We start from the raw sequence: 12,183 nt of genomic DNA, 5'->3' as shown, positions 1-12,183 counted from the left end.
TAGAACTGTTACTATGACAGATTAATATTCTTTTATTGTTCTACTTAATGCTTACTCTTGAAGAGGACACAATGAAGCGTTTTGAAGATGAGAGTTTGGAGTGTATTTTGAAGTTGAATAAAAGCATGTGTTTAAGTTTATGCTCTTTAGGTTCACTGAAATCACCCTGGATACAAATCCAACATAGAGCAAAAGATATTATATGATCTTAACAGTACTGTCACATAATAAAACCTTTATTTTATATAGCATACATATAACTTTTATATAGCAGCAAATTGATCATAAGTATTTTTCTGGATCAGTATTATATAAGGCTAATTGTAGGTTACAATTCAGTATGTAATGATGATCTGGTTTCAGTACCATTTATTGGTTGAGAACTACGAATTATTTTGAAGTCTATATTCTTTGTATTTTGGCATGTCTGTCAGTACATGAAAGATATGAGATTTTTCTGATGCATAAGTCTAGTCATCTGGTTAAGCCTTGCTGGTGTTTAGTAGGTATCAAATTTTTATAGTCATTTGGGAAGTATTTCACGGTTTATACCATTTCCTTGGATAAAGTACATTGATTATAAGTCCAGGCTCTACTATTTGTTGGCAAAAGTCTAGCCCTAAGGATCAGTGAATTCCCAACTGATTCCACTAGCAAATCCACATGACTTAGTCATTCGTTCATTGCTTCTTTATCAACATTATCTGCCAAGTTCATTCAGATATTTCCCCTGAAGGGGTCATTGATGGTTTTCTTGAATTCTAGCTGTTTCCCAGGCTCCATTTGAAGATAATCTGCTTTGTTTGGCTGATTAACTATTATTCATTGATGAAGTGATGTCTGATTGTTCTGAAAGTATTTCTGTAGATTGTTGTCATTGCTTTTTTTTAAAATTTATTTATTTAACTTTTAACATTCATTTTCACAAAATTTTGGGTTCCAAATTTTCTCCCCATTTGTCCCCTCCCCCCACCCCAAAACACTGAGCATTCTAATTGCCCCTATCACCAATCTGCCCTCTCTTCTATCATCCCTCCCTTCCCTTGTCCCTATGTTCTCTTTTGTCCTGTAGGGGCACATAACTTTCTATATCCCATTGCCTGTATTTCTTATTTCCTAGTTGCAAGAACAGTACTCAACAGTTGTTCCTAAAACTTTCAGTTCCAACTTCTCTTCATCCCTCCCTCCCCACCCATTCCCTTTGGGAAGGCAAGCAATTCAATATAGGCCATATCTGTGTAGTTTTGCAAATCACTTCCATTTAATAGTCATGTTGTCTAAGACTAACTATACATCCCTCCACCCTATCCTGCCCCCCATTACTTCTATTCTCTCTTTTGATCCTGTCCCTCCCCAAGAGTGTTGACTTCAAATGGCTCCCTCCTCCCATTGTCCTCCCTTACACCATACCCCCCACCTTGCTTATCCCCTTCACCCCCACTTTCCTCTATTGTAAGATAAGTTTTCATATCAAAATGAGTGTGCATTTTATTCCTTCCTTTAGTGGAATGTGATGAGAGTAAACCTCATGTTTTTCTCTCACCTCCCCTCTTCTTCCCTCCACTAAAAAGTCTTTTGCTTGCCTCTTTTATGAGAGATAATTTGCCCCATTCCATTTCTCCCTTTCTCGTCCCAATGTATTTCTCTCTCACCACTTAATTTCATTTTTTTAAGATATGATCCCATCCTATTCCATTCACTCTGTGCTCTTTGTCTCTGGTTGTGCGTGTGCGTGTGCATGTGTGTGTGTGTGTGTGTGTGTGTGCGTGTGTAATCTCACCAACTACCCAGATACTGAAAAGTTTCAAGAGTTACAAATATTGTCTTTCCATGTAAGAATGTAAACAGTTCAACTTTAGTAAATCCCTTATGAATTCTCTTTGCTGTTTACCTTTTCATACTTCTCTTCATTCTTGTGTTTGAAAGTCAAATTTTCTTTTCAGCTCTTCTTTTCATCAAGAATGCTTGAAAGTCCTTGATTTCATTGAAAGACCATTTTTTTCCCTGAAGTATTATACTCAGTTTTGCTGGGTAGGTGATTCTTGGTTTTAGTCCTAGTTCCTTTGACTTCTGGAATATCATATTCCACACCCTTTGATCCCTTAATGTAGAAGCTGCTAGATCTTACGTTATCCTGATTGTATTTCCACAATACTTGAATTGTTTCTTTCTAGCTGCTTGCAATATTTTCTCCTTGACCAGGGAACTCTGGAATTTGGCCACAATGTTCCTAGGAGTTTCTCTTTTTGGATGTCTTTCAGGCAGTGATCTGTGGATTCCTTGAATACTTATTTTGCCCTCTGGTTCTAGAATCTCAGAGCAGTTTTCCTTAATAATTTCATGAAAGATGATGTCTAGGCTCTTTTTTTGATCATGGCTTTCAGGTAGTCCCATAATTTTTAAATTGTCTCTCCTGGATCTATTCTCCAGGTCAGTTGTTTTTCCAATGAGATATAACACATTATCTTCCATTTTGTCATTCTTTTGGTTTTGTTTTGTGATTTCTTGGTTTCTCATGAAGTCATTAGTCTCCATCTGTTCCATTGTAATCTTGAAAGAACTATTTTCTTCAGTGAGCTTTTGAACCTCCTTTTCCATTTGGCTAATTCTGCTTTTGAAAGCATTCTTCTCCTCATTGGCTTTTTGAATCTCTTTTGCCAATTGAGTTAGCCTATTTTTAAAGGTGTTATTTTCTTCAGAATTTTTTGGGTGTCCTTTAGCAAGGTGTTGACCTGCTTTTCATGCTTTTCTTGCATCTCTCTCATTTCTCTTCCCAGTTTTTCCTCCACCTCTCTAACTTTATTTTCAAAATCCTTTTTGAGCTCTTCCATGGCCTGAGCCCCTTATGTGGGCTGGGATACAGAAACCTTGACTGCTGTGTCTTTCCCTGATGGTAAGCTTTGTTCTTCCTCATCTGAAAGGATGGGAGGAGATATCTGTTCACCAAGAAAGTAACCTTCTATGGACTTATTTTTTTTTCCCTTTTCTGGGCATTTTCCCAGCCAGTGACTTGACTTCTGAGGTTCCTCTCCACACCCACTTCGTCTCCAGATCCACCCAGCCAGTGCTTGGGGTCTGAGATTCAAATGCTGCTTCCCAGCCTCAAGGCTTTTGGTGGGGGCAGGGCTGCTATTCAGTGTGAGATTAAGTTCAGGTGCTGAGGTGGGGGCAGGGCCACCTCACGGGGCTCAGTTCCCTCAGGGGGTTTATGCAGAGACCTTCAACAATGGATCGGAGCTCCTGCCTGCTTTGGGAGCCCCTGTCTGCTGCTGCCTCTGCTGCTACCTCCCAAGGGGGCCTGAGTTATGCATTTGCCCCACTCCCCTCTCCGGGAGCTGAAAAGACCCTCTCACTGACCTTTGCCACCTGTGGGTGGAGGGACCTGTGAGGCAGCTAGAGATTCCATCCCTGAAGCCCGCTGGGATCTGCTCCTCTTGGTGCCGAGCAGCCAAGGCAGTGCTGGGCTCTGCTCTGGGTCTGGTATGTGACAGACCTTTCGTGTTGGTTTTTCAGGGCTCTCTGGAACAGAAATCTCTGCTCTGTGGTTCTGTGGCTTCTGCTGCTCCAGAATTTGTTGGGAATTCTTCTTTACAGGAAATTTATGGGCTGTGGGTTTCGGAGCTAGCATATGTGTGTCTTTCTACTCTGCCATCTTGGCTTCTCCTGTCATTGCTTTTTTAACCCTTTCAAAAGCCAAAATGTTGTTCTTTTTTGGGGGAGGAAGTTTTAATCATTCCATAAATTTCTTAAGGCGATTGAGGGAAGAAGGGGACAAAAAGCATTTATTAAGTACCTATTATATGCCAAACACTGTGCAAAGTACTTTTTATAAATGTTATCTCATTTGATCCTCACAACAGCCCTGAAAGATAGTTGCTTATTATCCTAATTTCACAGTTGAAGAAACTGAGACAGAGGTTAAATGACTGCACAGGGTCACACAACTAGTAAGCATCAGAGGCTGGATTTGAAATCAGAATTCCTCATTTCATGTGTCCAGAGCTATTAGGTGCCTTTATTACTTGACCCCACATTTCATTAATGTTATAGATTGTTGTTATGAAATATTTTCAAATCTGTGATCATTCATTTTAAAATTCTAAAAGTACAAATATAGATCAGTTCCATTATCAGACAGACATTAGTTGCTTTAAACATATTCTTCCTAAGAAGTTTTGATTGCAGGATGCCAACACATCTCTTCAGACTTCTTAGACACAATTTTCACAGTTATTTTTATGCCTGATGTATCATGCCTAGGGGATATCAAGTTATTTATGGACTATCTTCATCTTTTGATTTGATGTGACCTTCAGGCTCATGCTGAAAGCCTTCAATCTATCTTCCATGTAGTACATTAAGAATTTTACATATCAAGTTCAAATGACATTTGATATTATTGGAAAAAAGATTTCACAGGATGAAGGGGCTGTATAATGTGTTTTGCAGTTGAAAAATATAGCTTGCTCTTATCCATGAACATCAAGTATGTAAGGATTTGTCCATAAAATATTGTCAGTTGATTCATTTTTTGTTTTATTTATTTATTTTAGTCATCAACATGTATTTCCACAAGATTTTGAGTTCCAAATTTTTTTCCATTTCTCCCCTCCTCCCTGCCCCAAGATGAAATGCATTTTAATTATCCCTTCCCCTGTCTGCCCTCCTCTCTTTCACATCTTTCCCTTTCCTATCCCCTTCCCCCTCATTTTCTTGTAGGGCAAGACAGATTTCTATACCACATTGGTTGTACATCTTATTTCCCAGTTGCATGTAAAAATAATTTTTAACATTTGTTTTAAAACTCTCAGCTCCCAAATTCTCTCCTTCTTCCCTCCTGATCCACCCTCAGTGAGAAGGCAAGCAATTGCATATAGGTTATACATGTGTAGTTATACACAACATAGTCATGTTGTAAAAGACTAATTTCCCTCCAACTTATCCTGCACCCCATTTAGTCTATTCTCACCTTTGACTCTGTCCCATTTCAAAAGCATATACTTCTGACTACCCCCTCTCCTGATCTGTCCTCCTTTTCTGTCCTCCCTTTTATCATTTGCCCTTGTCTCCTTTCCCCTCCTTTCTTGTAAGGTAAATTACTCTAAAATTACTTTCTTGTAGGATAAAATTACCAATTGAGTGTGTATGTTATTCCATCCTTAAGTCAAATCCAGTGAAAGTAAGGTTCACTCACTCCCTCCCACTAACCCCTTCTTCCTTTCCATTTTAAAAGCTTTTTCTTCCCTCTTTTTTATAAGAAAATTTACCCTATTCCATCTCCCCCTTTCTCCTCCCAATATTTGCCTCTCTCACCCTTTAATTTTATTTTTTAAATATTACCCCTTCATATTCAACTCATTCTGTGAACTCTGTGTATGAAAATATATATATGTATGTGTGTATGTATATATGTATGTGTGTATTTCTGAGTGTATGTGTGTGTGCATGTGTGTGTGTGTTACAAATATCCTTCCATGTGTAAGCACAAGCAAGGTGGAATTTTTGTTGTTTCCTTTTTAGCATTAAGTTTTCCAAACTCAAGCTATATTGTGAGCATGTGAAAGACTGATCTCCTTTGAATCCTGATAATTCCCAGTTTTCATGTAGGTTTTGTGCATACTGGCTCTGAGCCAATCAGGGGTCAAGTCTTTACTATATATACTGGGAGGCTGTTATTTTGTTTTGGGAGATGTAAGGGTAATTTAAATGGGAAGATCTTTGCCATTCATTAATAGGCCCTTGTGACCTGCTTAAATCACATGGAAGTCTAAATCACCTGTAGTGGGAGGAGCTTGCTGAAAGCATGTAACAGGAAGGGTGGAGCAACAAAAAACAAAGTCATATCATCAAGATTAAACAAAAATATAAAGTTTAGACTCATCAAATAGAAACAATTTTCAGAGTACCACATAGAATCCTTTTCCCAAACCTTTCAGTCCCTTTTCAGTTACCCCCTTTGAGCATTCCTATGTCAATCTAGTAAGAGGTGAATTCCAGAGACACTTCTATTAATTGAACCAAATAGAAATTCTTGCTCTTAGTCTGACCATTTTTCTAATCATTAGGACTTTTGATTTAGAAACTGATTAGACCTCTTCATAAAGGATATAAAAATATTTCAGGACAGGGTATTATTTCTGAATTGAAAATTAAGAGAATAATGATGCAATTTCTCAACCAGATTAGAACAAGAACATCAGATCAAAGCATTGTCCTAATGTAATTGTGTAATATGTGGGGGAATAAAGGGCTAGGGGAGGACATAGTATGCTTAGTATGTATGTACAATATCACTTGGTGCTGATATTATTCTGCTAATCGCATACTTTCAAGTAGAGTACAGTTTTACATGTAAAAACAAATACTTTAGCATTCTGACTTTATGTGGGGTCTATTTTACATATGTGCTGTATATAAATAAGCCATAATTACAGAATTGAGTCAAAGGCTTAATGATAACCAAGAAAAAGAACCATGGTTATTTTTGACAGCTTATTCAATTATTCTAAAATCTAATAAATTGTTTCTTATCACCCTTGAAGTTGTTGGTACAGTTTTTCTTATCCTCTGCCAATATATGTTTTCTTTTAACTTTTTTATAGTTTTGTGAGGTTTTTAAAAATAAAATAAAATAAAAATTTTGAAAGATTTCATTCAAGTACATAGCCATATGATTGGCTTATATGTGGAAGTGTTGCTAGCATTTTCATTTTTTTTGTTGGTAGACACACGATGCCTTCTCTTAAGAAAGACTTGTTCCTCATAAGAAACCGGTTAAGTGCTTTGCTAAGAATTCATATTCAGTGTGAAACACTTGACTCAATAATTATGGTATTTATATGGTCTCTCTCTAATTTTGCAGAGAAGATATAGAGTTTCATTCACCTTCTTTGAGCTGGCTTCTTGTCATTCATTACATTGTTATAAGTCTTCAATTTCTCACTTGATTTGCCTCTCATTATTGATATATTTTATTTCTTATAATCATATAGATGAACAGTAATTTTCCAGGTCCTTCTTCCTTTGGGATGGTCTCCTGCCTTTGAAGTTTTTTCAACTGTTAAATCCTCTGTAATAAAGTTGTCCACTGATAGCAAGTTTTAAAAAAATTACTCTAAGTGATGTGTTGACTTTTTCTATCATCCCCATTACATTCTACATGTTTCTTTCTTGTTGCTTTTAAATGGGCTACATAGGTTCAATTTTTCTACCACATGTACCAGTTAGATATCATATAATCTTTCAATATCTTTCCGCAGATCTTGAATAGCTATTGAAGTTGCTTCTCTTGTGATGCCCTTTGATGCATGTCCTTGAGGTATTGGTTGGTATCTCCACCTTAGTGGTCTTACCATGGTAACTGCTGCCTATATTGCTTTTGAAGCACCAAAATTTTGTCATACTATACTTTCTTTTATATGTTGTGGGACAATATACTTATTCAATGTGATTATAGCAGATATATACTTTAAAAAAAAACCCATTCTCTTTTATTATAATTGGTCTAATACCTGAAGTCATGCCCTTAAATTTAAAATAATTTTGGGGGGATTTCAGTCTAAATATATATTTTTTTTCAAAAAGGTAAATTGTCAAATTTGTCAGAAAGGTAATTGGCTATAAAAAAAGAACTAAAAAACTTGATATTGGGAATAGTGAGCTTTAGCCAGGCTCCACTAAAACCTTAACCTAAGACCTGATGATTGTACATACATGAAGAATAAACTCCAAGGCCAGAAGGCATAGTGAGAATTTAACTACAAGCAGACAGATAGTACTTTGATCTGGTGACCTAGAGAAGGCTACTGTTATAGAACTAGGCAAAGCTTCACTGTGCATTACATAATGCAGCATGGGGATTATTCTCTCTGAATATGATTGCATTTGGATAGAATTTTACAGAATATCTCCAGGATTACTGTGTCCTTTTATGACTCTCAATAGAAGAAAATTAGTTCCATTGCAGTCTCAGAACATTCATTCCAAACTGAATCTGAACTCTGAAGTCCCCAGTACTCCTTAATTACGTACAATTTAAGGTGTTTACATTAAATTAAGATTTTCAGTGACCTTGGGGTCTTTAGTGTTTTTTGAGTCTTTAGATTTTAATAGCAACTTGATTTCATCTCTTGTTTGATCTAATATAAAATTGGGGGAGAAGAATCATTTTTTATGCTTGTCCTGCACTGGTTAGCAGTGTATCATTATGAGCCTCATAGCTAAGGCTACCGTTGATAAGAAAAAGTAGTACAAGGTCCTTGCCTATAGCTGATATATGTTAAGATATGGTATTAGCACATAATTTCCCAGGCCATTTCATGGTCTTTTAATGACTTCTGCTCCAAAGCATTTCCAGCAGATGGGGTAGGTGGGCAAAAAATAAGGATTTATTAATGTTATCCTCTGTGCTAAGAGCTGAGGATGCAAAGAAGAGATGAAAAACAATAAATCCCTTCCCTAAAGAAGCTTGCATTCTAATGGGGGACACAGTGAATGCAAAGGAACTGAAGCAGGGGAGACCCTCATTTTACAGAATGACAAAGTCCAATAACTCTGAAGAACAAATGGGAGGGCAATGAAGTATAGCCAGGCTAATCTCTTTCTGAAATGAAGGGGTACAAGTATATTTTTTCTAATATATGTTACCTTCTTGTATCAGAAAATATAGTAGGATCACTTATTCAGTCAGGATGATTTCTGAAGCAGAAACAATCTGCAAGCCTATGCTCTCTAGCAGTTTCTTAGATTCAGAGGAATAATGTCATCACACTTTCCAGGGTGCTAACCTAATCAATGGTGTCAAGAGATTCCAATTGGCCAGCATTTCAGCATTCCTGTCAAGTCTTCCCAGGCTCTGTAGTGGTCACAGGGTATATGCGGTGTCCTTGTTGTGCAGCACTCTGCCTGGCATTCCCTTCCTTTTCTATTGCTGTGGGGCTAAGAATAGCCATACCCATGAGATAATGAGAGAATCTAGCTTTCTGTGGTATCACAGACCTTTGTAAAAGCATAAAAATATAGGACTTTTGTTTGCAAAAAAGAGGCCTGAGAGTAGATAAGGAAAGACTGAGAATATACATTTTCTGTTCGTGATGAAACAATATAAAGGTTTAATAGAGGAAACTCTGTAAAACAGAGAATATAGTGAGTCTGTGGATAATTTGCTTAAGAATCTTAGAAACATAGAAACAGTTATAGGGTGAAGGTGTGATGTTTGTTTTCTGGAAAGAATAATTGAGTATGGTTTTACATTTAAAAAAAAATGTAGCTAATTCTAACTATTCCTGCAGCAAACTCTCTAGGAGAAGTAGGAGAAGGGGTGGTGTAGGCAGGAAGTGCCCCTAGCATAGAAGACAGTGCCTATCATGGCACAGGTGTGTGAGGGTACAGGGGAGACGTTATTTTCATATGAGTTAGGAAGGAAGTGGGATCTGGAAGAGGGGTGCCATGATGATTCACCCAGAGAAATGAAAACTTGGGGACAAGGATAGAAGGAAGAGCATGTCCTGGAAAGGTAACACTCTGTTTACCACCTACCACATTGGCATACTGGGTTTAATCTTTGTTTACTATAGGCTAATTACAACTCTGATTCAAATTCTAGTCATGGAAACATGAAGGAGTGCCAGAAAGAGAAAGGGATGAGGAGGTGAAATGATAAGCCATCTTTAAGTAAAGAGCTCTAATTCTAGCTGTGCATTATGATCTATGAGATAAATGCCATAAACCTTGATGTTAATATCCTGCTCTTAAGCAGCTAAGTGGCTGCAGTGATTAGAGTATGGAGTCTGGAGTCAGGAAGATCTAAATGCAAATCAAGCCTCAGACACTAGTTACATGACTCAGGAAAAGTGACTTTACTTCTGTCTGCCTTAGTTTTCTTTTCTATGAAAAGGAATCTATTCTTTATTCTAATAGAACCTGATTTTGAGGTCTGTTGGGAGGACCAAATAAGTTAATATTTGGAAAGACCTTAGTCTAGCTCATGACACATAGTAGCTGCTTAATAAATATACCCGCCCCTTCCTTCCACTACTGTGAAGTAGAAATAATAACAAAGGGAGAGCTACCATGATAGGGAATTAAGATCATATTCTTTCTCCTGACACAGAGATTAATCTTGATTTTCTGAACTCCTTTTTGGGGGTAGAAATTTCCAGATAATAAATAGGAAACTTTTTTTAAGGTATGCAAAAAGGTGCATATGTGAATGATCATTAAGAGACTCACCATCAAGAAGTAGAAGATGAATAAAGTGAAAGTTAGGGCAGAAGTTGCTCTCTGTCCTCTATTATGCTTCCTATCAAGGCAAATTTATAGTACCAGGACTTGTAGATGACTGGAAAATGGTTACATCTAGTTAAAAAATTAGTTAAAGGAGCAGTGGTCAAACAGTAGGGAGAGTGCTAAGAAAGAGCAAAAGACTAGAAGTCAGGAACCTTTGGGGAACTGAGGAATACTTATTTTTTTTGCTTTTATTTATGGTAAGACAATAAAATTCTAGTCCAGATAAGTGTAATAAAATAATTCCTGTTGGCTTGACCTCACTAAAATATATATTTCACAACTTGTCATTTAAACTAAATTAGTAAAGTACCAACCTAATTTAAAAAAAAAGAGAAGCCTTCATATGTGTGTTTTATATCCCTGATTTGTTGTAATATAGGTTATTTTCTAAGAGTAGACTAGAATGTAATTGTTTGCTCTTTGCTTTCTTTACTTGCTTCACTATATCAATTCACTCAATACTTATGTAGTAAGCAAACTACTATGTGCAAGGGATGTTCTGTTTTAAATGCCAGTTTGTTCATTGCCCATAGTAACAATTGGTAAACACTGATTGTGTAGAATAAAAGCCATTAATTTTCTTCTAGTTGCTTATAAACAATAACATAAAGCTCAGCACAGCTGATTTCAGAAAATCACTGGATAGTCTCAAATAAATAATTACATAGAAAATTATTTTCCTTCCTTCCTAGCAATAAAAGAACAACATGAGACCCATTCTTGATCCAGGCTACATGAATGACAGAACAAGTAAAGCCATTAAAACAAGATACTTTCGATCATCATTGTGAAAGATTTCTAAAGGTTACTTAAAAGCTTATCTTCAGTAAGTCTAAAATGAAATTTCATTTTTTATATTAGAAACAACTTATCCAATTCAATAAAGATTTGTTACGAAAGCATTTGTTTAAAATTATGTCTAGTGACTTCCAGTAGTGGAGCCAAGATGGTGGAGTAGAGGAAACACTGAAACAACCTTTCCCAACATTATTCTCCAAACAAATCTAAAATTATGTCTCAAATCGAATTCTGGAGTGGCAGAGTCAAGAGAATGTGAAGGTAAGGCACTCTGCTAGGCAAGTAGTTAGCAGACTAACCAAGACTAACCAAGACAATTGAGGTGGTTGGAAATGTGGGAATTGAATGAACCTCACTGACTCACAGTCTTGTGTTTCAATTTTGGATCTAGTTCTGTTCTGTTTCCATTCAACTATTCATCTAATTCAATTTCTATCTTGTGAGAAAAGATTTAATTATGAATATTGTGAGAAAACTTTATTGCATTGTTTGAGCTTTACTTTGTGTGGCTGGCAAGCTGGAGCACCTCTAACTGTTGCTTAGAGACTCTTAGTATCTAGGTTATGCTGACCAAAAATCCAGTCAGATCCAAAGACTGACACAAGAAGTTTCATATACACATACACACACACACACACACACACACACACACAATTGTACATCTCAAGCATTGTCTCTGTATTAGTTAATCAGATACTGTTTCCATGTTCCTTTGATTGAATGCAGACACTTGGAAAGATACCTCTGTTTCTGATTGCAGGGAATTCCATCTGCTTGCTCTCCTCCCAACTTGGAAAATCCCTGATCTTTCTTCCAATTAGAAATCAGATTACCTAACCTTGTATCCTAGCTTACATGTTGCTTATTGTTTGCTTTTATTGCATGAAAATGTATTTTCCCCTTTGTTCAGGGTCCAGGGCCAAGCTGAGGAGACCTGGTCCTGATTTATTATTCAGTTGCCATGCATTGCTTAATAAATCAATGAGCTCAGAAGCATATTATCTTTGTTTCTCTGGTTATTTCATAGTTCACCTATCGCAGGAGAGATCTGTGACATGGGAGTAGAGGCTGGATTGGAACCCATTGTAGGATGAAACA

At 36.9% G+C, this 12,183-nt stretch overlaps 1 long non-coding RNA gene across 1 annotated transcript in view; it reads left to right on the top strand.

Moving 5' to 3' along the window:
* The window catches only part of LOC140531626 (uncharacterized), a 29,980-nt gene extending 18,588 nt beyond the window's left edge, over positions 1–11,392 (top strand). The window contains exons 2-3 of the long non-coding RNA XR_011976391.1: positions 10,980–11,113; positions 11,211–11,392. This is a non-coding gene — a long non-coding RNA (uncharacterized lncRNA). The remainder of the gene's footprint in view (positions 1–10,979; positions 11,114–11,210) is intronic.
* Positions 11,393–12,183: the final 791 nt, after the last annotated feature.

Source organism: Notamacropus eugenii, chromosome 3 (genome assembly GCF_028372415.1).
Source record: "Notamacropus eugenii isolate mMacEug1 chromosome 3, mMacEug1.pri_v2, whole genome shotgun sequence".
Classification (NCBI taxonomy): Eukaryota; Metazoa; Chordata; class Mammalia; order Diprotodontia; family Macropodidae; genus Notamacropus; species Notamacropus eugenii.
The sequence above is the reverse complement of the archived record's forward strand: the minus strand, read 5'-3'. Positions and strand labels throughout refer to the sequence as shown.